Source organism: Macrobrachium rosenbergii, chromosome 12 (assembly GCF_040412425.1).
Source record: "Macrobrachium rosenbergii isolate ZJJX-2024 chromosome 12, ASM4041242v1, whole genome shotgun sequence".
In the NCBI taxonomy this organism is placed as follows: domain Eukaryota; kingdom Metazoa; phylum Arthropoda; class Malacostraca; order Decapoda; family Palaemonidae; genus Macrobrachium; species Macrobrachium rosenbergii.
The window spans coordinates 100,000,351-100,023,513 of record NC_089752.1 but is presented as its reverse complement, the minus strand read 5'-3'; the positions used below and the strand labels follow the sequence as shown (position 1 = coordinate 100,023,513).

General features: G+C 39.8%; 1 long non-coding RNA gene across 2 annotated transcripts in view; it reads left to right on the top strand.

Moving 5' to 3' along the window:
• LOC136843790 (uncharacterized) overlaps positions 1–23,163 on the top strand; it is a 128,333-nt gene that overhangs the window by 70,123 nt on the left and 35,047 nt on the right. Inside the window, exon 3 of one of the 2 annotated variants that reach the window (XR_010854677.1) lies at positions 16,598–18,727. The exons of the other annotated variant lie outside the window; for it this stretch is intronic. This is a non-coding gene — a long non-coding RNA (uncharacterized lncRNA). Of the gene's footprint in view, positions 1–16,597; positions 18,728–23,163 lie in introns of those variants that run through there. 2 annotated transcript variants of the gene reach the window in all.

Genomic DNA, 23,163 nt, shown 5'->3' with positions numbered 1-23,163 from the left:
TATCAAAATCACAGATACACAGATTTTTCTGATTTATTCCATGTGAATCCTGTAGAAAACATGTTACTGACCATTTTGGTATGCAATATTAACCCCTTTTATGTCTAATTGAGCCACAAAATGTAAAGAAATATTGCCAGAAATTCAAAAGCAGGCTTTTGCCGTTCACTTAATGTTTGAAAATGCAATGTCATGCTTGTATCCTCTTATTAGGAAATTTCTGGGGTCCATAGTACGCGAACACATGCTATGTCACGGACACCTCCTACTCCTCAACGTGACATTTGCAGCCAAAAATGTGTTATATGTATCTTCTTGCATCATCCTCAGTGAGTCTTAACTCTTATTCTTGCGCTAGGGCACTTCAATGGTTTGATCATCAGACCTGCCTTGTCAAACAAATAGGAAGACGGAGCTACATCATACTTTAATAGCTCTTCCATTGCCCTTCCTCAGACCCTAGCAACCTCAGTTAATCTCTTTATGTGGCCTTCTTCTTTTTGTTTTCCTAAGGATTTTCCTCTGACCTGCTCTCTTGGCATGTGGATGCTGAGAAATGTCTTCAGGTTGGTTCTATGGATAGTTGGGGAGAATCTTACTGTCAGTCTTTCTGTTCTCAGTGCTTCATAAGCTTTGGCCCCAACTTCCATGACAGAAAGCAACTGGCTTCTGATATCAGACGTTACTTCTTGGGTTAAGATGTTGCAAGGTTTCACTTGGATTGGAGTCGGCTCAAATGGGTTCGCATTGCTCTCAGTTGTTGTAAGTATTGCTTGAACTTTCTGTTCCCCACCAGTAATTTCAGTTTTACTGATTGTGCTCTTGTCACAAATGTTTAGCCACACCACTTAACTCTTTGTGTAAGTTGTCAGTGACAAGCATTTCATGGTAGATGAGCTCCCACATTGCCACAAATTTCTTTTTTTGGGTGTTGCCAATGATACCTGAGGCACTATTTTGGAATCTGTTGATAGTTTGTTCTAACACCATATCAGCTCCAACTGCATTGAATTTTCCATCAGTCCGCTTCACAAATTTTCCCACTTGGAATGCTTCATAGATATGAGGTGCAGTGTCAGGTAGCTTGCTCTTGTCATCCAAATGCAGTGAACACCATCTCAGGTAGTTGGTTGCATCAAATGCTGCAAAGACAGGAAGCAGGGCCTGTATTGCCAGGAGATGTAGATCCCAGTTGCCTTCATGGTCACTTTGAATCAGGTTTTCCACTTGCAGTATCAGGTAGATGAAGGTGTCCCAGTATTTGAATGTTTCGCTGTTACTTCTGGCACTGGAAATGAATTGTCAAAGCCTCTGAAAAGCTGAGAACTGCCCTCTTTGAATCTTTGAAACAAGTTCACACTTTCTTCTGCGGATGAAGCGACCGTCTCCTTCATCTCAGCCAACAATTCGAGCTGCTCCTCATGAATCGTGTTGTTCTCCGCATCCCTGAAAAACTCAGTCCACTGTAACCTGAGCAGTGCTTCCTTGAGAAACTGCAGTCCTTTAAATGATCTTGAATAGTTCTTTCCCTTTAAAGCCAACTCCACAACATTCACTCCAAAGACCCCACTCTCAACAAAAATGTTTTCTGCCCCACTCCCTTTAGATACTGCCCAGTGCAGCTGAGGGCAACCTTTGCTATGTGAAATGATCCCATGCATAGGACAAGATCCTGAAATTCTTCTTGACGGATCACTTGTATTTCCCGTGCGATGTGGTACACACCTTCATCACAAGTCACCGGAAGTTTCAGCTGATCTAGGTGCTGGAGTATTCCTTGGAAATTCTTTAAAAGCTTTGTACACTGTATCGTACTGTGTCACTGGTTATGGAAGTACAGGGAGAAACCTACTCACTTCTTTGGGATATCTCTCTGAGAGAGGACGGCATTTGTTTCCCTCCAGGATGGCATTGTCTGTGCTGTGGGTCGATTATTGACAGGATTGTGATGGGGACAGATCCAACTGAGCAAGAGACCATGCTATGTCTTGTGTCCTAACATCATCTAAAAGGCCTTGAGTCACTGGATGCGCCTCAACATTGTAGTCTATGGGCAAGTCCACTCTTTTTGCTGGTTTGTGGAATGTCCGCAGTACTTGGCGCTTCAGCTCACATATAAATGTCTTCTGGCCATGTTCTGTTCTTGTCTCAGAAATCTTGGGTTTACCATTCTTGAACCATCATCATCTTAGAACAGCACACTCACTGCTCACTGCATCATGGCTTTTACCAATGTCTGACAAGGTTGCTTCATCATGATGAAAATTGTCAAAAGCAACTATAGTGAACTATGAACTGCCAAAATGACTAGGGAAGGGAACCTCATCACTACTTGACCGAACTGTAAATTTAGCCATGTCAGTGTGGTGGCACAACAGCTCATCATAGCTATTACACATTACTGGCTGAAGCTTGTTATCAAAGTGACACTCTTGCATGCATCTTAAATTGCCTGGCTATTTATCATATGCATAGGCGTTCGTTTTCTACCACGATGCATAATATGATACAGAATTTTTAGTTAATCCCTGCACCTGTCTACGTTTCACTCCAGATACCCCACAGTCACTCTCATCATCACCTTTCATTTGTTGAAGCATTTGCAAATGAATTCACATCAAAATTGAAAAGTGTAAGTTTAAAAAATTTGAGAAGCAGCTCTGGTACTACCATATTAACAGTTGCTGTTTCTAAATCCTGAGCATCACAAAACCTATCCTGCAAGTCAAAATCTAATTCCAATAGGCACTGCCTGATCATTTCTGCACACTTGAATGGAATCTGTGCTGTGGATAATTTCTGCCAAATTTTCGGCTGTTACACTGTTACTGAAAAAACATCTGAGACTTGTTGACCTGCTTTGGTTTAGAGAAAGAAATTTTTGAACAAAAGTGATTTGCAACAGGACTTAAACCTGTCTACTTACACAAATCTCTGAACCTAGTTCACGATTCATGTATTCTCTAACATAACTGAGTTCATAACCATCACCCTGGCTAAGTCTTGTCTCTATCTCTGGCATCACAGATAACCATGCTCTTTTCATAGCATTCATTGGCTGATTCCCCACAGGGTTGGCTTTAGCATGGTCATATTTCCGTAGGTATTTCTTTATACATGAAATGTGGTAACACAAGTCGGCTCCAAACACAGAATCCCCATCCTGCAAGTCACAAGTATGGACACAAACATTATCCTGTAGAAATAGAGTTGCTGCCAAGAATTTTTTGACCGGTTCCATTTAGCACGTGTTCATGCACTACAGACCCCAGATTCACCTGAAGTTTCCTAATAAGAGGATACAAGCATGGCATTACACTTTCAAACATTAAGTGAACAGCAAAAGCCTGCGTTTGAATTTCTGGCAATATTTCTTTACATTTTGTGGCTCAATTAGACATTAAAGGCATTAATATTGCATACCAAAATGGTCAGTAACATGTTTTCTAAAGGATTCATCTGGAACAAATCAGAAAATTAGTGTATATGTGATTTTGATGGTTACTTTCTGCACTATAGTGAAATACTGATTTACATTGGATTTTTGTGACCTTTTGACCTCTGGTGACCCCATCAGAATACCAATTTTCCTATGATGATTAATATGTATAAAAGGATGTAAATAACAACATTTTAAGATGCACAGTATTTCGTTGTTCTGTGATTGATAATTTGCAAGTTATAGCAATTTATATTTGCCCTACCCCTAAATTTTGGTACCATTAGAGTGGCAAAAGGTGTTATTTCAGGAGTCATTTCCTCACTTATTGCCAGGTTACCAAAAGTCTACCCAGACTTTTTTGATACCCCTCATAGTGTACTTTATGGAAATGAAGAGAAACTTTGTGCCTCTTTCATGCACTGGGGACCCCTCAGCCAATGGACTAATATCTTTGGGCACTGTTAGGAACTCTGGAAACTTGTTACTCGCACCCCTTACATAATCTTACCATGTTCAATCCAGGGTTCGGACTTCTGACCCCTCATCACCTCTTCCATACTCCAACCACACAAATCAGTCACACACACTCTCTCACTCCCAGGGGATCCGCTTCCTGACCCCCCCCTGAAGGATCAGCTCACATGTTCTCACAGCTGGTTCGATTCGCACCCCTTCTCTCTCTCCCTGTCTCTGGAGTTACCAAGTTATTCCTGCTTTCTACATCGGGTGCCTCTGAGGCATGCAACTGTTTCTTTCGCCGTTGTTCCTCTCTCTGTGCTGCTCGGGTTGTAACTCCCATTATGGCACTCCTGGAGAGAGCATCAGCTATTTGTTTTCCTGCTACGTGCTCAATTCCCACGATATCAAACTCTAACAGCCGCTTCGATCCAACGAGCCTGGCGAGTGGATGAATTCCCTTTCTTGAATAAATCTCTCAATGGGCAATAATATGTGCTTATTTTGACTTCATGGCCTAGCAAAAAGTATTGATGTCTCTCTAGCATCCATAGAATCGCCAATGCCTCTCCATTGAAGGTACTGTAATTCTTCTCTGCTCCTTTTAGTGCTCATGATGCAAAACAAATAGGTTTTTCATTCCCTGCATCATCAACTTGGGAAATTACTCCCCCAGTAGCTATACTGCTCGCGTCGGTGGTTACTAGAAATGGTTGATCGAACTTTGGATAAGCTAACAGTTCATCGCTAGTGAGTGAAATCTTTAATTCTTGAAAAGCTATTTCTTTCTTCTTTGTCCCCAATGAAAATCTGATGGTTTTCCAATGAATCTAGTGGTCTAGGCTATTTCACCAAAATCTTTTATGAATTTATGATAGTAGCCTGTGAGCCTGAGGAAACTGGCTACTTCTTTTGCATTCTTCGGTTGGGAAATTCTTTAATTGCCGCTACTTTATCTGCACAAGGCTTAAGGCCTTCAGATGTTATGATGTGGCCCAAAAGTTCAACTTCTTGCCGAAAGAATTTACATTTTGTTAGATTAGTTATCATACCATGTTGCTGTAAAGCTTCTAAGACTTCAATAATGTTTTTCTGAGTTCAGTCCCGTGTCAGCCGGTGAAATTCCATTACAGCACGAATTTCTAGGTATAACAATGCTAGAAATACCAGAGAAAAAGAGCTTTCAGGAAAGCTGGGGTTACTCCCCAGTCGAGCGTCTTCTAGGAAGGCGTCGGTATAAAGAAGGGTGAGTGAAATATCACTACCAATGGAAACCTACTCGAAAGATCTCTCCCTACCAAAATCCCCGGAACAGAGCGGTGAGCCGTTACAGCCCCCGCACTCAACACCCGCCAGGACGGCGACACCAGCGCCACCTACCTCATTCCATTTTCTAGCACGTGACGGCATCCGTTTCTTTTGTGTGCTCGTCTCTCTTATTTGGATTTTTTTCTGCATCTACGATGGCATCGAGCAGCTTTACCATCTCTAAGTTAAGTACCATCTTCTTGTGGGGTTTTGTTCTATTTTTTGGCTGTTTTGGTCTCGTATTTTCATAAATATTGAGATCTTATTATGACGCCACGGCGTCCCCCGCCAGCCATGTCGACATGGCGACTCCCTCTGTTCTTTTCGGTTGAGTTGTCTCCTCGTCGTTATAGATAGATTTTGACCCCTTGGTTCCCTTCCTGGTGGTTCCTTGCGGTGGCTCCCCCCCCTTTTTTGTTTACGATATTACATTTCATTGGCCTATTGGCCTTTGTTAGGGTGATGCCCCGTCCAAGTACCCCAGGCTGGGTTCAGGCTTTTTATTTTGGTCTCAAGTAGGCTAATTATTTTATGCTTGGAGATGGTGCTCTCTTTTTATTTTTAGTTTATTTATTTTATTTGTTTTAATTTTTGTTGTTTACCTCTGGGTGGTAGCGGCAGCCTCAGATCTAACCGCCTCCCCGAGGTAGGCTACGCTCCCTATTGAGCACATTTGGTTCTAATCCTTTATGTGTGATGGTATTTTGTGGTGTAGGCTTGTTTGCTTCCCTCCCCTTGCCCTGGGTGTGGAGATCAGGTTGAGGGAGTTTTGGTTGCTGTTTCCGCCGGGGTCGTTTTTCGGTGGGCAGAGTGAGCTTTTTAGTTCTCTTCCTCCATTTGGGGAATCGAGTTCTTTGGATGTGTTTCCTCTAGGCTAGTCGCCTCCTTGCCCCCTTCTCGATCCCGGTTGGCTCTCGGCACAAAATTTCTCTCCCTGTTGCTTCCTCCTCCCTTCTGCACTCCTCCCTCTTTCCTAGCCTATACTAGGTTAGATCCATATTAGGCTTCGCCTAGGAAGGAGTCGGGCTTCGGGTTGGTGTCGAGCTCCCAGTAGTAGGCTACCCTTCCAAGTTTCATTTTTCTTGGAGGGATGGATGCAGTTGAGCGGGTGATATGTTTCTCCCTGTCTCCTGTTCCTACCTGGTAGCCTACTTCTCTCCCCTACTCCACCCCCCTCCCCCCAGCCTTGCTCTACTCATGCGGGTGACGCTAGATGGCGTTTTTTTCTCCGAGTTCAGGGACTCCTCCTATTGGTAGAGGGATTCGCTCCCTCCCATACCGTCCCTAGCTTCGCTGTGTTGGGGTTGGTGGTTTGTTTGCTCGAACGTGTTCGAGTCACTATCCCATACCTCTCGTCTCCCCGTCGGGTTACGTAGATAGGGTAAAATATATTGCTCCGCCTTATGTTATGAACATACGAGCACTATGCCCGTCTTGTTTCTCCGGCGGGGAAGTAAGGGCGGAAGGTTTTACATCATGTAAGGGGAGCGGACCCCTCCGGTCTCCGGAGTATTTACCGTCACTTGTTATTGTTATTATTATTATTATTATTTTTCATTAATTTTAGATAAATCTGTTTATCTACAGGAGTACGCTCCTTTATTTATTTTATATACGTGAGTCCGGTCCTACACCCGGGGGCTCCGCCGTTATTTTTTCTGGCAGCCCTTATGGTTAGTTCCTGGTTTCTCGTTCCTTCATTCCCCGGAGTCCTCCGGGGTCTGAAAGACCTTACCTTCCGCTCTGTGCATTTAGAGCTTATTGGCCCAGTTTATGATAAGGGAGTTCTTCTCCGCCGGAGTATTCGGTTGTAGTTGAGTTTCGGCCTTGCGGGCTTTAGATTGCTTAGGGTGGGAGGTTCATGTACTTTTCTACTTACAGACTGTTTGCTGTGAGGAGCCGGGGTGTACCGCCTCCCTTCAACAACCCTACGGGCACGTAGTATGCCGGACCCACGCTGGTTGTGCGGTCTGACTTGATGACCTGGTTGTTTGGCACCTGATGGTTGTGAGGTTTGCTTTGCTCTCTCTGCGCAACCGTCCAGGATGAGTCGGTAAGTGACAGTCTTTTTCTCCCGTTTTATGCTCCTCATATTGTATATTGTTTATGAGGTTCCCGGTCTGGCTTTTTCGTTCTTAGCTAATTGTTGGTTTCTTACAGGCGGACGAAGCTTCCAAGAAGTCTGCCTTGAATCCCTCCGGGCCTGGGTGGCTGGGTTTGGCAGGAATGTTCCGTCGGGGAAGCCCCTACGTCCTCGACGCCAGGTTGAGGGACTTGCTTTACCCCGGCGCACGGGTGGCGGCCGCAGTGCCTGAAGATCTTGCCACCCCAATCATCCAGCAAATCCGGGATGCGACCCAGCCACCCCAAGTGGATATCCTCTACGCTGAGGTCTCGGAGGATGTAGCCGCCTTGGATCTCAACCTGGAACCAATGAATACAGAGCAGGACCAGGTGGTAAGTGGTGAGGTAAGTGAGGTTGTTGGGGCGGGCCCCCCCCCTCTGTTTGACTCCCCTGCTTCATCCGTATCTTCCTTTGCAGGTTTTGTGAAGTCTTCCTCCTCGGGTGATAGAGCTCCGTCTGCTATCCCCAAGTTGAAGTTGAAGACTTCATGGAAGGCGAAGGGCTACAAGTCCTCGACTTCCAAGAAGGCATCGCCCTTCCCCCCATCGAAGGCTAAGGTTTCAGGACCTGTAGCCTCCGGGAGCAAGTCTGGTTCCTCCAGCAAAGGCGCGAGTAAGAGGGCTGCAAAACCAAGCCCCTCGCCAGCCTGCTTTTGATGCAGAGGCCTTTGCCAATCAACTTTATAAAAGTTTACAGAGGACCTAGATTCCAGATTTGACAAGATAGCTGAGAAGTTGGCCAGTCATGATAACATACTGGCAGGTATGGCTCGCCCACCCCCAGCCGAGCCACAGTATGTTATCCCGAAACTGCGGACCTCCCGCGTTCGATGTCGGTAACCCTTGGCGCTTAGACTCCGGGCCATCCAACATGATGGCGAGCTTACAGTGGAGGCTCTTGCACGAGGCGGTTGGAGGAATTGGAGTTCTTCCCCGATCTCTTGCCCCCTTACCCAGGCTTCGTGAGGCTCACAGAGGAAGCTTGGATTCGGTCAGACAAGGTTCCTAGGGAGACTGTCATCATCCCTAGGGACCAAGCTCAGTCGGCTCTCCTGCGCACTCTGACGGAGTGGCAGGCAGAAAACACGAAGTTGACCCCTTTCAAGGGCAACTTTACGATGTTCACCCTGGGAGAAGACCTACCCACCCCTTGCTTGGACAAAGTCGCTCTGGCTACGGCCCGAGCATGCTTCGATGGTAATCCGTTACCACAGTTAAGGGAAACAGACCCTACTTCCTGGTATTCCCAGGAAGTAATGAGTTCTGGGTGGACGCCCGTCCACTTTCACTGTTGGGAAGCTGGACCCTTCTGCGCTTCCACGCAATTCAGTGAGCAGCTCCCCAAGCTGCGGAATCCTTATAAGGCGGAGTTTGAGGCCCGGACTAAGTTAGCCCGGTCCTTGAGCTCTGGCTGCCTTACAGAAGCTACTGCCGTCTCCTGCTCGGACGAGCCATTCTTCCAAGTTTTGGCTAAGTCCTGCTAGCTGACTTCCAGTCGGACTTGTACGAGTTTATCATGGCCAGACTGGAATGCAGGAAGTTCATCTTCGCCGATGCTACTATCCGCCACGAGCCTAACAAGCTCGTTAAAAGCTCGATCTGGGGACCTAACCTCTTCCCTGAAGAGGAGGTCACTTCAGCGTTATGGCTGAGGCTACACGGGCCAATCAGAGTCTGCGCTCTCGCTGGGGCATTTCTGCCTATAAGCGCAAGACCCCAGAATCGGCCGGCCCCCAGACGAGAGGAGGCAAACGCTTCAGGAGACATAAGAGGCCCCACCATCAGGCGGTAGTCCAAGCCGTCCCGGTCTCGGCAGTAGCCCAGCCTTCTACCTCCAAGGCTCACCCCCAACAATATGTGCTGGTCCAACCAGCTGCACCCTCTTACGTGGCTTCACCAGCGTACAACCCCACATATGAGGGCCGTGGATACTTTCACGGCCTTAATAGGGTTGCAAGAGGAGGAAGAGGCAAAGTCCCTCATAGAGGAAAGCCCAACACCACCCCAAGAGGAAGACCTGGACGTGGTAGGGGGAATAAACCCGCTCCCTCTCACTGAGAAAACCCAGGTAGGTGGTCGCCTGTATTGGTTCAGGGACCAATGGACCTTCAGCCCTTGGGCACACAGCATTGTGTCCAAAGGACTGGGGTGGAGCTGGATCAAAAACCCTCCTCCTCTAACCAGATTTTACCAGCCACCCACATCAGTCCTACAGGATTACGTAACAGAATTGCTCAACAAACGAGCAATAAAAAGAAAGTAAGGCACCTAAAGTTTTCAAGGCAGGTTATTCACTGTTCCCAAAAAGACTCCGATCAGCAAAGAGTGATCCTGGATCTGTCGCGTCTAAATCTCTACATAAAATGCGACAAATTTCGCATGCTAACTACGGTAGCTCAGGTACGGACTCTACTTCCGCGTGGAGCCTTCACCACCTCTATCGATCTTTCAGACGCTTATTATCACGTCCCGATTCACGCTGAACTTCTCTCAGTTCCTCGGTTTCAGACTCGGGAATCAAGCCTACTCCTTCAGGGTCATGCCCTTCGGTCTGAACATTGCGCCCAGGGTATTCACCAAGCTGGCGGACACGGTAGTGCAACAACTCCGGTCTCGAGGGATATCCCTAGCAGCGTACCAGACGATTGGATAATTTGGGCACCAACTGTTCCGAGTGTCAGAAGGCTACGTCCATAGTCATCAATTTCCTGGAGTCGCTAGGTTTTCAGCTGAACAGAGAGAAGTCCCGCCTGACTCCGGAGTCCCGGTTTCAGTGGCTGGGTCTCCAGTGGGATCTGTCCTCTCACACGTTATCTCTTCCGCCTCCCAAGAGGAAAGAGATAGCATCCTCACCAGGAGATTTCCTCAAAATCCATCGGCATCCCGCCGATCCCAAGAAAGAGTCCTTGGGTCTCTTCAATTTGCCTCAGTGACAGACCTGCTCTTAAAAGCGAAATTAAAAGACATAAACAGAGTGTGGCGGAGTCGAGCAAATGTCAAGCTCAGAGACAAGGTCTCTCTATCCTCGAATCTTAAAGACAAGACTCGGCCTTGGACCACAGTCAGAGGCCTGTCCAAAACAGTTCCGCTTCAATTTCCCCCTCCGGCACTAGTTGTCCACACAGACGCTTCCCTAAGCGGCTGGGAGGATATTCACCAAAACAGAAAGTACAAGGAACGTGGTCCACAATGTTTCAGCAGTTCCATATAAATACCCTGGAAGCTATGGTGGTCTTTCTAACTCCTGAAGAAAATCCGCCCCCAACCGGATTCATATCAGGCTGGTGTTGGACAGCGCAGTGGTAGTTCATTGCATCAACAGGGCGGCTCCAAATCAGGTCGAGTAAACCAAGTAATGGTTGCTATCTTCTCCCTGGCGAACAAGCACGGCTGGCACCTGTCAGCCACCCACCTAGCGGGTGCGGAACGTGGTGGCGATTCCCTGTCCAGGGCTACCCGTTGGAGACGGAGTGGTCCCTGGACATGGAATCTTTCAAATGGATTTGCCGCCGGGTTCCGGGCCTCCAAGTGGATCTGTTCGCAACGGAGAGCAACTTCAAGCTCCCCTGTTACGTGGCCCCCAACCTGGACCCTCAGGCGTTCGCCACAGACGCAATGACAGTAGATTGGAACAATTGGGAGAAGATTTATCTGTTCCCTCCAATAAATTTACTGCTGAAAGTATTACACAAACTCAGGACATTCAAGGGTCAACCAGCCCTAGTAGCCCCCTACTGGCCGAAGAGCAATTGGTTCCCTCTCCTTCAGGAACTGGGATTACGGAGTCTTCGGATTCCCAAGCCCATTCTGACCCAGACAGTACAAACCAAGACTGTGTCAGCTTCTCAAGGATTCAGAATGCCCTAGTTTTATGGACTTTATAAAATTCGCAGCCCAAAAAGGAGCGAACATTGACCCTGTCAACACTCTGTTTTTAGAATCAGATAAAAGAGATTCTACTCTTAGACAGTATGACTCAGCAGTCAAAAAATTAGCCTCCTTCCTGAAAGCATCTGAAGCCAAAATCATGACGACTAATTTAGGAGTTTCCTTCTTTAGGTCACTGTTTGAAAAAGGCCTTGCTCCGGCCACTATTACCACAGTCAAGTCTGCATTGAAGAAAGTATTTCTTTACGGCTTTAAAATCGACCTTACAGATTCCTATTTTTCGTCCATCCCCAGAGCATGCGCTCGTCTGAGACCAGTATCACGCCCACATTCTGTTACGTGGTTTCTCAATGACGTCCTTAAGTTAGCATCAGAGTTGGATAACTTTCATTGCTCTTATCAGGATCTGTTAAGGAAGACCTTATTTTTGATTAGCTTGGCTTCAGGTGCTAGAATCTCAGAGCTGTCGGCTCTCACTAGAGGTGATAATTTTGTAAACTTCCTCCCGTCTGGAGAGGTCCTCCTTTCCCCTGACCCTAGATTTTTAGCTAAGAACGAAGACCCACAGGACAGGTGGTCTCCTTGGAAGGTGGTGCCCCTTCCTCAAGACCAGTCTTTATGTCCAGTTTATACACTTAAATCTTACCTTTTAAGAACTCCACAGAGTAAGTCGGGTCCTCTTTTCATCAGGGAGAAAGGTGGTACTCTTTCATTGAATGCTATAAGACAACAAATTCTGTATTTCATTAAACAGGCCAACCCTGATTCAGTTCCTAAAGTTCATGATATTCGAGCAGTTGCTACTTCTATTAATTACTTTCATAATATGGACTTCTCAGAGTTATCTAAATTTACGGGTTGGAAATCACCTCTAGTGTTTAAACGCCACTATTTAAAATCGCTCGAAGCCCTGAAATACTCTACCATAGCAGTGGGAAGTGTCATCTCCCCACCTTAACTAATCATATCCTTATCCTTTCCTTTTCCCCCCCGCCCGCCTGCCTCATTTACTTCTCTGCTTATTCTCCTGGTTGATTATGCCTCACTGCCTGGCTCCTCATATTGATGTATCTTGTATCTACTGATGGAAAAGTGTAATCTGACATGCCATGATTGTTTTTTTTATGGGGTACTGGATTTGTTTTTATTTGGCTCCCATTACCCCAGATATATGTATATGTTAATTTTCATTGATCTTGTCTCTTACGTGTTTTAGCCTAAGTTTACGTGTATAGTATTAAGGTTGTATTTGCAATTGTCTTGTGCACATTTCATGTTTCACCTAGCTTTAAGTAATTTTAAGATTTTTGGGGCTTTTTCCCGTCGCATCGGGACCTCCTTGTTTCATAGTATTAAGTTTTTGGATGTGCCTTAGATTTAGTATACCTTAGTTTTAGTATTCTTGCTACATGGAAGAGTTTACTTGATTAAAATTATTTTCGTAAATTTTTGGCCTTTTTTTCTTCAGATTACCCCCTTTTTTTTCCTTGTAGTTTCAGCCTTGGCATGATTCTCTATTACTATTTCACCGGCTGACACGGGACTGAACTCAGAAAAAGGGATTTTGACAAAGGAAAATCTATTTCTGAGGAAGGTCCCGTGTCACTCCGTGACCCTCCCTCGATCACCTAGTACTCCCCTACTTGCACATGCCAAGTCTGGGGTTAGTGCTAGCATGGAATGAGGTAGGTGGCGCTGGTTCGCCATCCTGGCGGGTGTTGAGTGCTGGGCTGTAACGGCTCACCGCTCTGTTCCGGCATTTTTGGTAGGGAGAGATCTTTGAGTAGGTTTCCGTGGTAGTGATATTTCACTCACCCTTCTTATACCGACGCCTTCCTAGAAGACGCTCGACTGGGGTAGTAACCCAGCTTTCCTGAAAGCTCTTTTTCTCTGGTATTTCTAGCATTGTTATACCTAGAAATTGGTGCTGTAATGGAATTTCACCGGGTGACACGGGACCTTCCTCAGAAATAGATTTTTCCTTTGTCAAAATCCCTTTTCTACTGTAGCCCCTATTATGATTATGTCATCTAAGCATACAAACACGTTATACCTTAATTGGGAAGCTAATACGGACATCATAACACATGAAAAATGGGCAGGAGCATTCTTTACTCCAAAAGGGAGGTACAGTAATTATATTCAAACAGTTGATCATTAGCTATCAAGGCTGCCTTTTCTTTGCTACAAATGATCTAGTTATAACTGAAGTTATATTTTTGTTGTTCTTTAGGAATTTCCATTTTTTAAAATTGATTTGGTATTCTTGTGTTTGAATATTTTCTTGTAATAATATCTGTAACATGTTCTTCTTTATAATATGTCAAATGTTTAATACACACTCATCATTTTTCAAGAGGTTCTATGTTAGTTGTTTCTTTGTTTCCATATTTCACAAAATTTCTTATTATGTTTTGTAGGTTGTCTTTTTTTATATGCTAGTTTTTACTGCAGATTTTCATTACACCTATTTTATTACATTTTTATTACATCTTTGTGTGTCATCTTGCGTTACTGTCAATTTTTTTCATGGGCCTATTTGCTGCAGGAAGCACTTGTAAATGGATTATTACATCTTCCCTTACATGTTCTTACATGTTTATTTTACTGCATGCTTTTTCTTTCTTTTGGTATGTCTAGATTTTGAAGTAAAACGTCTGCTAATTATTTATTATTTGTGATGTTGGTCTAATTTTGGTTGTGTATATCGCTTATTGTCTGTTTGTATTTTATATTTAGGTTCGATGGATGGAGTTGCTTTATTATGGTAACCAGCATTTTGTTTTTGTTCTTATATAACTCGTTTTGGGTGGTTGTTTCTCATTATCTTGAAGCCCAGAAAAATTATTTGGTTGTTTTCTTCTGATATTTCAGTCAATTTTTTCAGTTTTTATTTGTGATAGTACATCACGTGGGTTTAGGTCTTTTGATTTATTCTTTTTTTGTAATGTATTTTTTAATCTAATCTTTGTTATATTTTATCTTGTACATTGTTTGTTTGCACCTTTTTATTGATTATATTACTATTTTATTTTTGGATAGCTTTAGGGGTTATAATTTTGTACATAGATTTTTGTCAGGTTATTAAACCTTCTTACTTTCTGTTCCGGTTTAATATCTCTCAATGACATTCCAGTTCTATCTTGAAGTGTTTTTAATTGTGCACTGTATATATACGTGCACACTTTATATCTTGCATGGTGATTCTGACCAGTTTATGAAAGATGGTTCACCAGAATTCCACACGAGTGGTGATTTGGCCCACGGTATGCACATCTGGAGCTGCTATGCCATGTTTTGTCTCTGTCCATGCCCACTGCAAGTTTTGCATAGTGAGGGTTTAGTATCCTGTCATTCAAATTTTATATTGGTACTTGCAGTGAGGTTTCTTTATTTCCTATGCTTGGAACAGTAAGATTTCACGACCTTACACATTATTGTGTACGGATAATCTGATCTAACAAGGTGTTCGTCAGTTCGCTCATCTTCAATACTGGGTAATATGATTGTTCCCTGTGTTTTATTCCTTTAACTTTTGAGTATAAGATATTGTTTGATAACTCTCGGATTGATTTTTGGTAGTTGCTTTGACCAACCATATTGTAATTTGTCTAAAAATTATTTCAGCTGTTTAATGATATTTGGTGTTCAGTTTCAGGTATTTAGAACTGTGACCAATTTTCATTTCCAAAAACAAAATCAAAATGACTCAAGGTTGGACTTTGTCTGAATTTAGGTACCCTCTTTTTTTTTTGTTACCTCTAAAGGTTTTAACGTTTTTTATTTTATTTTTTTTCTTGACTGAAAGAATCCAAAGGGAGAATCAAGGGTGGGCCAGAGGTCAAATGCGTTGGACTAATACTCATTACACAAAAGATAGAATTCAGGATGAGACGGTGCCCTCCTTCCAGGGAGGCCCTACAAAGGGAGGTGAAATGTTGGCTGCTCTCGGACACCCACTTGAATATACATCTTACCCTCAGTGCCCCTTATGTGTTTCAGTCCATCCAGATTGGACCCAGCAGGCAGGGGGAGGTTTGACAGAATGTTTTACCCTTGCTCATCCATATCAGGACTCCAGTTTTACCTGTGGAGAGGCATTTCATCCACCTGCGCCCTCCATTCAAGTTTGAAGACCAGAGTTTTTTGCAATCCAAATCCTTTTAGGGTCTTCATTATAAGTGTGTTTTGAAAAAATGAAAGAAAAAATGAAATACTTAATATAGAAAAAACTTTTTAGGTCAGCAGATGAGGTGCAAGGTTTCAAAGCTTCAGATCACTCTTGACATCATCTCAGCTGCCATGCTGTAAGGCCCCCAGTGGGTTTTTTCTGTGTCCATATTTATTGCAGTATTTGCATTTTAGGGTTAAAGAACACATGGACATCTCATTTTTTCAAAGGAAGATCTTGCCCGTATTCAATTTTTGCTAATTTTAGAGGTTACATATTTTTCCACGGGATACAGTATTGTAATTTTACAATACAGTATAGCTCATTCTTTTCAAGTGGTTCTTCTTCATTATTGGGCAGTATGATTGTTCCTTGTGCACAATTCGTGTCATATTTCATTACTTATGTCCTTGTTATTTATATACAGTATTCTATTGCATGATAGCACTGGATGATTTTTGGCAGTTGCTTCAGTGAACCATGTTTTTTGTGTGTCATTTCAAATGATGAATGTAATGGATAGTTTTCATGTTTTAGTAATGGTTCTTGGTTTTCACTCTCTAGAATTAAGATCATTGATTAACTCTTGTTTCCCAGTATAAAATCAAAATGGGCCAAGGCTGGATCATGCGTGAACTTCTTTATGCAACCTCAAAAGACTTCTAAAGTTATTCTAATTTATTTTTCATTTAATTGGAAGGATCCACCCACCTCCATTAAAGATTTAAATGCAGAACTTTCCAGATACAAATAATTTTAGTCATTATCTTGAGTATGTTTTGATAAAAGGAAAAAACAATGAAAGTGAATCTAAGAGAAAAAAAATGGCCTTTGATAAAAGGAAAAAAAAAAACAATGAAAGTGAAACTAAGAGAGAAAAAATGGCCTAACTATAGTTTAAGTAATCAGATGAGGTGCAAGGCTTCTGGGCCCAAATTTGATGTCCGTCACCACAGCACTAGGTGCATCCCTTCGCCCCGTAGCTGCACCCCTTTCATTCCTTTTACACTAAACTCCATTCATATTCCGTTTCTTCCATTTTACTTTCCACCATCTCCAAACAATTGTTTCATAGTGCAACAGTGAGGTTTTCCTCCTGTTACACCTTTCAGACCTTTTTATTTGCAATTTCTCTTTCAGCACTGAATGACCTTGTAGGTCTCAGTGCTTGACCTTCGGCTTAAATCTTATATTCCATTCTGTTCCAGAGCACTTGGACACTGCTTCTCTGCTGCCATCCTGTAAGGACCCCAACAATGGCAATGGGTTAGTGCTGGGGGCAGGGACAAATCTTAGGTTACAACTAAACACCCTAAAAGGGAATTAATAAAAATTTATAATACTAGTGTACATAATTTATTAGAGTAAAAATAACTAAATCCTTTGAAAATACTTTTAATAAACATCTCAAATACTTACAGCCTATATCTCTACAAAAAGCATGGTCTTATCACATCAAAATGACAAATTACATCACATCACAAAAATAAAGTTTTGTGAAAACTTATGTTAGTAGCTACAGTATAATGTGCTATATAATTAAAAAAAACTCAATACTAAAACCTACAAATCATAAAGTAATGATGGTAACCATCTTCAATTATCTCTAATTCATACTGAGTGAACATTAGCATTACATATAGTGTAATGCAGAATGTTTAACATTAGGATTACATATAGTGTAATGCAGAATGTTTAACAAGTATAAATCCAAATAAAAGTTCTCAGATCTATAAAATAATGCCTAACCTAATCTAGACTGTAACTTTTAATTCCTGGGTAATTATGAATGAGGTCAATAATTTCAAACTTGAATATTCATGTATTATCATACAATTTAACCAAACCATTGTAACTCTGAATTCCTGGAAAATTATGAAAACAGACAATCAATTCAAACTTTGATAAAAGTATTATATAGTTAGCCAGACCACTGAGCTAAGTCACTTAGCTCTCACAGGGCTAGCCTGAGGGAACTGTCTTTATTGATAATAGTAATGCTTAGATTTCACATTAAATTACAGCTTTTTTAAAAATTTTATAACTGGGTTATAATTGACAATATAGCGATTGACAAAACTTATTTGTTTCCAAAACTTGACATTCATTGCCAATTCTATTTTGGAAATTCACATAAAAATATTTAACAGTCAAACTAGCTACGTACTATAAAACAGATGAACTCCTCCCATAATAATCTTTAAAATAGGGAAGCCTAAAATAATTGGAAACATTCAATACTAAATCCTGAAAAAGATGAAATTAATTTGAATCACATACGCACAACATACACTTCTAATTGTAAACTGTAGAGTAAAAATATATAAAACAATACCTGTACCATTTCAGTTTACTGTGTTACGTAACACATGAAAAACGTTCATGCCATTCTATGTTTTTTACATCTTTGTAGTACAGCTCCTTTAGTAAAGTTCCCAATTATGTGACATGAACAATATAAAAATAACATGGTTTTGATGAATTTGGTATCTTTTCAACAAAATTTTGCTAGATCAAATTGGGCATTGCAACACTTTTCAGAGTCATTTACAAATATCTTTCAACATCCTAAATAAACATAGTTTTCCATTATCAAACACTAAATTAATATCAATTTTCACAAATGAAAACTTCTCATCTTGTTCTCCTTACAAAGTTCTCAGTAGTTTATTCTAATGAAATATTTAAAAATTTAATACACACTAATAATCAACTCTGTTATCAGAGACAAAATTCCATCACACAGAAACTATTGAGGATTTGGGAACTTGACACCAAAATATACCCTGCAAAATTGCTTCCCCTTCTCTGAAAAGTGTTACCCTGCCTATTAATGTATTTATAATTGAAAATGGCATCTATTCACATACAAGGGAACTTGTACAGTACTGTGAAAGTTTACTAGAAATTAAAATAAAAGTTTTTTCTTCATGAGAGGTTTTTCAAATACATTACCTATGGCTTCAGAATCCAATATCACAGTTTTCTTTTATAAAGATTGTAATTTACATTTCCTTAGTATAATGTACATAACTGAGTTTCATGGGTGGATAGAAACTGCCAAAATGAAAACATTCTGTACATAACTGTCCATATACTTACATAAAAATTATGACATACAATCATAAAGGGTAATATAAATATTAAATATAAAAGATCTTAAGTTTGTACTTTCACGTGAGAAAGTTTATAATAGCAACATTAGCTAGAGAGAGAGAATATAAGAATGCCTACCAAAATGTTCCTTCAAATATGAAAAAAATATAACCAAAATCTAGCATTGTCATTAACATTGTGCCATTGTCATTAGCATTGTGCCAGAGCTCACTCCTTGCTTTTAAGAAAAAATCTAATGTTATTGTCCTATTTACCTTTATCTAAATCTTAATATTTGTGATATATGAGTAAGGACCATATGCTAACAGTCTTACATAGAATAAAAGAGTAAGATCAATGGATATGGGTTCAGTCCCCACTTGAAAAAAAAAAAAAAACTAATAAAGTTGCCATAATCGGTGTCCCCTTAACCTGTTGTGTTTGATAATATCCATGTGTTTGATAATATCCACGTGTACAGTATTTGCAAAGTTCCGTAGACATATTAGCTAAATATCCACTTGTAATGTATTGTTTCAGTACTAGTATTCCAAAAGTGTCTCTCTCGTTTCATAAACAATAATTAATAGCCAAGACTAGTGATTTAATGAATGATGATTCTCTTTAGGTAAGAACTAGGCTTAGGTGCCTCTTAACCCTAAACTTGCGATTGTTCTTTATATTTCTCCACCAACTTGACAGCCTGATTGGTTATAAGGGAGTTTAACTACATATTTCATTATCATTATGTAGTTTAATCAAGACTGTTCAACCAGTTAGAATACTTGACTCTCATAAGGTTGTCCTGAAGCATTTGTCTTTAGTAATAAAACTGAGATTTTCTTAAAAACTGCAGAGCTTTCAAAATGTAATAACTGGATAAATCGCATTAACCAAACTGTTACAGTAAGTTCTTCATTTATACAATACTTGGTCTTAATTCTTGACCTTTATTTATAAGGCACTAGGTTTTTAACATATATTCAGAGCTGGTATATTAGTGTGTGAAAAATGATTTATGTACAAGAATTGCAAATGTACAATGAGTACTTCTCATAAAATTAAAATGACAGTGATTCAAGCAACCACCTTAATAAACTTATTTTTCCTAAAGTGCTTGGCCTCTTTTTCCTTTTATTGTTCTCTCACAGTTCTAGTAGCACTAAATTGTCATCCCTGGTGCACTTATCCTTTTCAAACTGGTTTTATTTAAGTACCTTAAATAAAACCACATGATTTACTACACACGTTTTTTGTAAGAACATTTGAAAAACATTAAGGATGAAATGTTGAAAACATAAGCATCATTTTTTAAAGATGAAGTATTGAAAACATAAGCATCGTTTTTAGCATAAACCAAAAGTTCTCTGATTTTTCAAGTTTATTTTTAAACATACTTGAGGATGCAAATACTACTGTAACTGATTAAATACAATTCCTCAACAAGTTCTTCAACAGGAGTACTGAGATCCATACTACTGTAACTGATTAAATACAATTCCTCAACAAGTGCTTCAACAGGAGTACTGAGATCCATTTTTTTTTCATTTCAGGTTATTTGTTATAAAAAGTCAAGGAACTAATAATGCAGGAGTTTTCAAGGTCATCAAACATATTTTCTTTCAAGGACACTTGCAGTTGACCCATCCATATAACACATGGGAAACTGACAAGAATGAAAACATTTTTATGGTTCTTATTGAATATGAGAGCATTCCCATTAAATTTGTCAGTGCAAATAACTAGAATTCTATCCTGCCTACAGAATCTCCTTGTACTGTGGGTCACATGTTTACAAGGCACTTCAGTTCTGATGACTGAAAATAAAAGTTGATAAACTTCAAATAATGCATTAAAAGCATGAAGACCACCTTCATATAAACATCTGCCTTCCTTTTACTTCAATATATATATATATATATATATATATATATATATATATATATATATATATATATATATATATATATATATATATATATATATACACACACAGTATATATATACATTACATATACATATATGTATGTGTATATATATATATATATATATATATATATATATATATATATATATATATATATATATATATATATATATATATACACACACACAGTATATATATACATTACATATACATATACATATACATATATATATATATATATATATATATATATATATATATATATATATATATATATATATATATATATATATGGTATGTGCATATACACATATGGTAAATAGTACAAAGAACATTACCCAGCACAGAAGAAACTCTGACTGACCTCAAAGACACCCAAAAAAAAAAATAATAATAATAATAATAATAAACAAAGATAGGCAAGTATTTATAGCAAGGGGGGGCTGGTTTGAGGTCCTGGCGGATCAAAATTTTCATTGATTGTATTGATCCCTGATCAATACAACAAAAAAGGTCCACATGTTTGCGAGCTTTACAGCAAAGACCCCTACATTGCCAACAAATCAATGAAAATTCAATCCAAACGGCCCTCAAACCAGCCCTCCTGCTATGAATACTGTACCTTTGGTTTTCATTCACTCATACTCTAGGCTGGGTAATTGCCTATTTACCTTCAGTTTATGCGTCTTGTTCTTTTTATCACTTTATCATATGAGAAATTTTGTAATTTACCATAATTTAGTCAAACAGACTGTTGAATGCAATAATTAATTCATACTTAATTTTCAACAATGCCTTTGGTACTGATTACATACAAAAGTGCAGCCATCCTAGCCTAGACTAAATGTAATCCTGTGCATACATGTCATAGTGTAAACAGACCACGTTTTAATTCAAGAAATATTTCCAGTACTATGACTGCATATTTTCCGTATGGTTTGTTTCTGTTCTGGCATGTTACTGTTTTACAGAACTTTTCAAATATTTGAAAGCAGATTGTACAGTATGTATACCACTGTACCTTGTTTAGCCTACAAGCTCAGAAATGATCAGTAGATACACTTACACATGAATGCTTAATACTGTAAAGCTTAGTATAATGTTCTTAGTTTGTGTTTGGTTCTCTCTAAAGAGAGTCTTTTTATAATATATTCAGTATATACTGCATCACTGAAAACTTTATTTTTCACCTTATTATTTTTACAGAAACATTATCAAAACTAGCAATTTTAGACCAGTCATATGTTTCTGTTCATATAATTCTACCACACACACACATTGTAAGTTTTGTTTTTATGAAATTAAATTGTTGTACAATGAGAGATATATAAATTATTGTACAATGAGAGAGATAAAACACTGACCAAAAGTATTCGGAGCCAAATCAAATCAACTTGAGTGTGCTGCAAGTTGACTTTACGAATGCAGTGTATTGAAACAACTTCAAATGGTGTTGAAACGATTTGTATCATAATATCAAACAAACAATACACTCACACATACAAACGCATTTACACAGACATGCATCGTAAATAGTTTTACCTTTCATTACACCCTTATGCAATGTTGCCTTTAGTTTCTTTTTAATTGGTGTTATGGGAAAACGCACGTTAAACGAAGAAGATGTGCAGTACCAACTTGTTTTTCCTAACATCTTACTACTGTAATCAACTGCAGCTAGCTAAAATGGCAATGATACTAATGCATGTACACACACATTCACTGTACATAATAATCTCTGTAAAATGAATGTTTGTTTGTTTCTTAATTGGCATATGATTAACCTACAGAAGCATCATTAGAGAGAGTGAATGAATGAAAGTGTGTGTGTGTGTGTGCTTGTGTTTCAGTTTAGCCACAGGTTGGTTATGATAAATTCATTATCAAACCACACAGCACATATTCTTGGACAAGATCAGCACACATTGTAAAAAAAGTTTTTTTAATTTTATAATGATTTTTATATGCATTGTTGCATTTATTTCAAAATTAATGTCTACAGTTTGACAGGCTCATTTTATCAACAAAGGCTCACATAAAATATTTTAGTTTTCTGCCTCATTACAGAGAGTGTTGGCATATACACCTTGCATATTGTGAAGTATTTCTGAACACTAAGCCAAGTAATCTGAGTTATCAGGAAAACAGACTAGAATCCATAATCTAAAATATCGTTTTTGTTACTGGCTTGTTTAAGATAAATGAAAACTGTTATCTTGAAGTCATTTGGTAGTGCAAAACTCAAACTATGGAGGCTTTCATAACCATATTTTCAAAGTGCAATAGTTGGTGGAATGGTGCCAGACTGGTAACTTTAATCCAGAATGAGATTTTATTTTATTTTTTATTTTATTTTAGTTTTTGTTTTTTTACCTAACTGCCATACAAGCCAGTTTTCCAGACTGAGGGATGCCAGAAAATTGGACGTTTCTGTACCTGCAGTGTCTAATCTATTTGAAAACGTATGTCAATCTACTTTATGGAAAATTAAATTAAAATATTCAAGGTAAAAGTGCACAATCCTTGGTAAATAGTATTCTAATGCTCAAGAGTAATCATGCACTGCTTTCAGTTCAAAATGTATTCATTCCAGTATGAAAAATGTACACAAAGTTTTATATAAAATAATTCCAGCATGAGCAATTTCATCCTAGCTCTTCTCAGCTCAGTTCCTAATTCACTCTGCTTCTAGAAAACAAACTGTTTCAATCAACAGGCATTTCTGTCTAATTCAGATAGTTTTCTTTACTC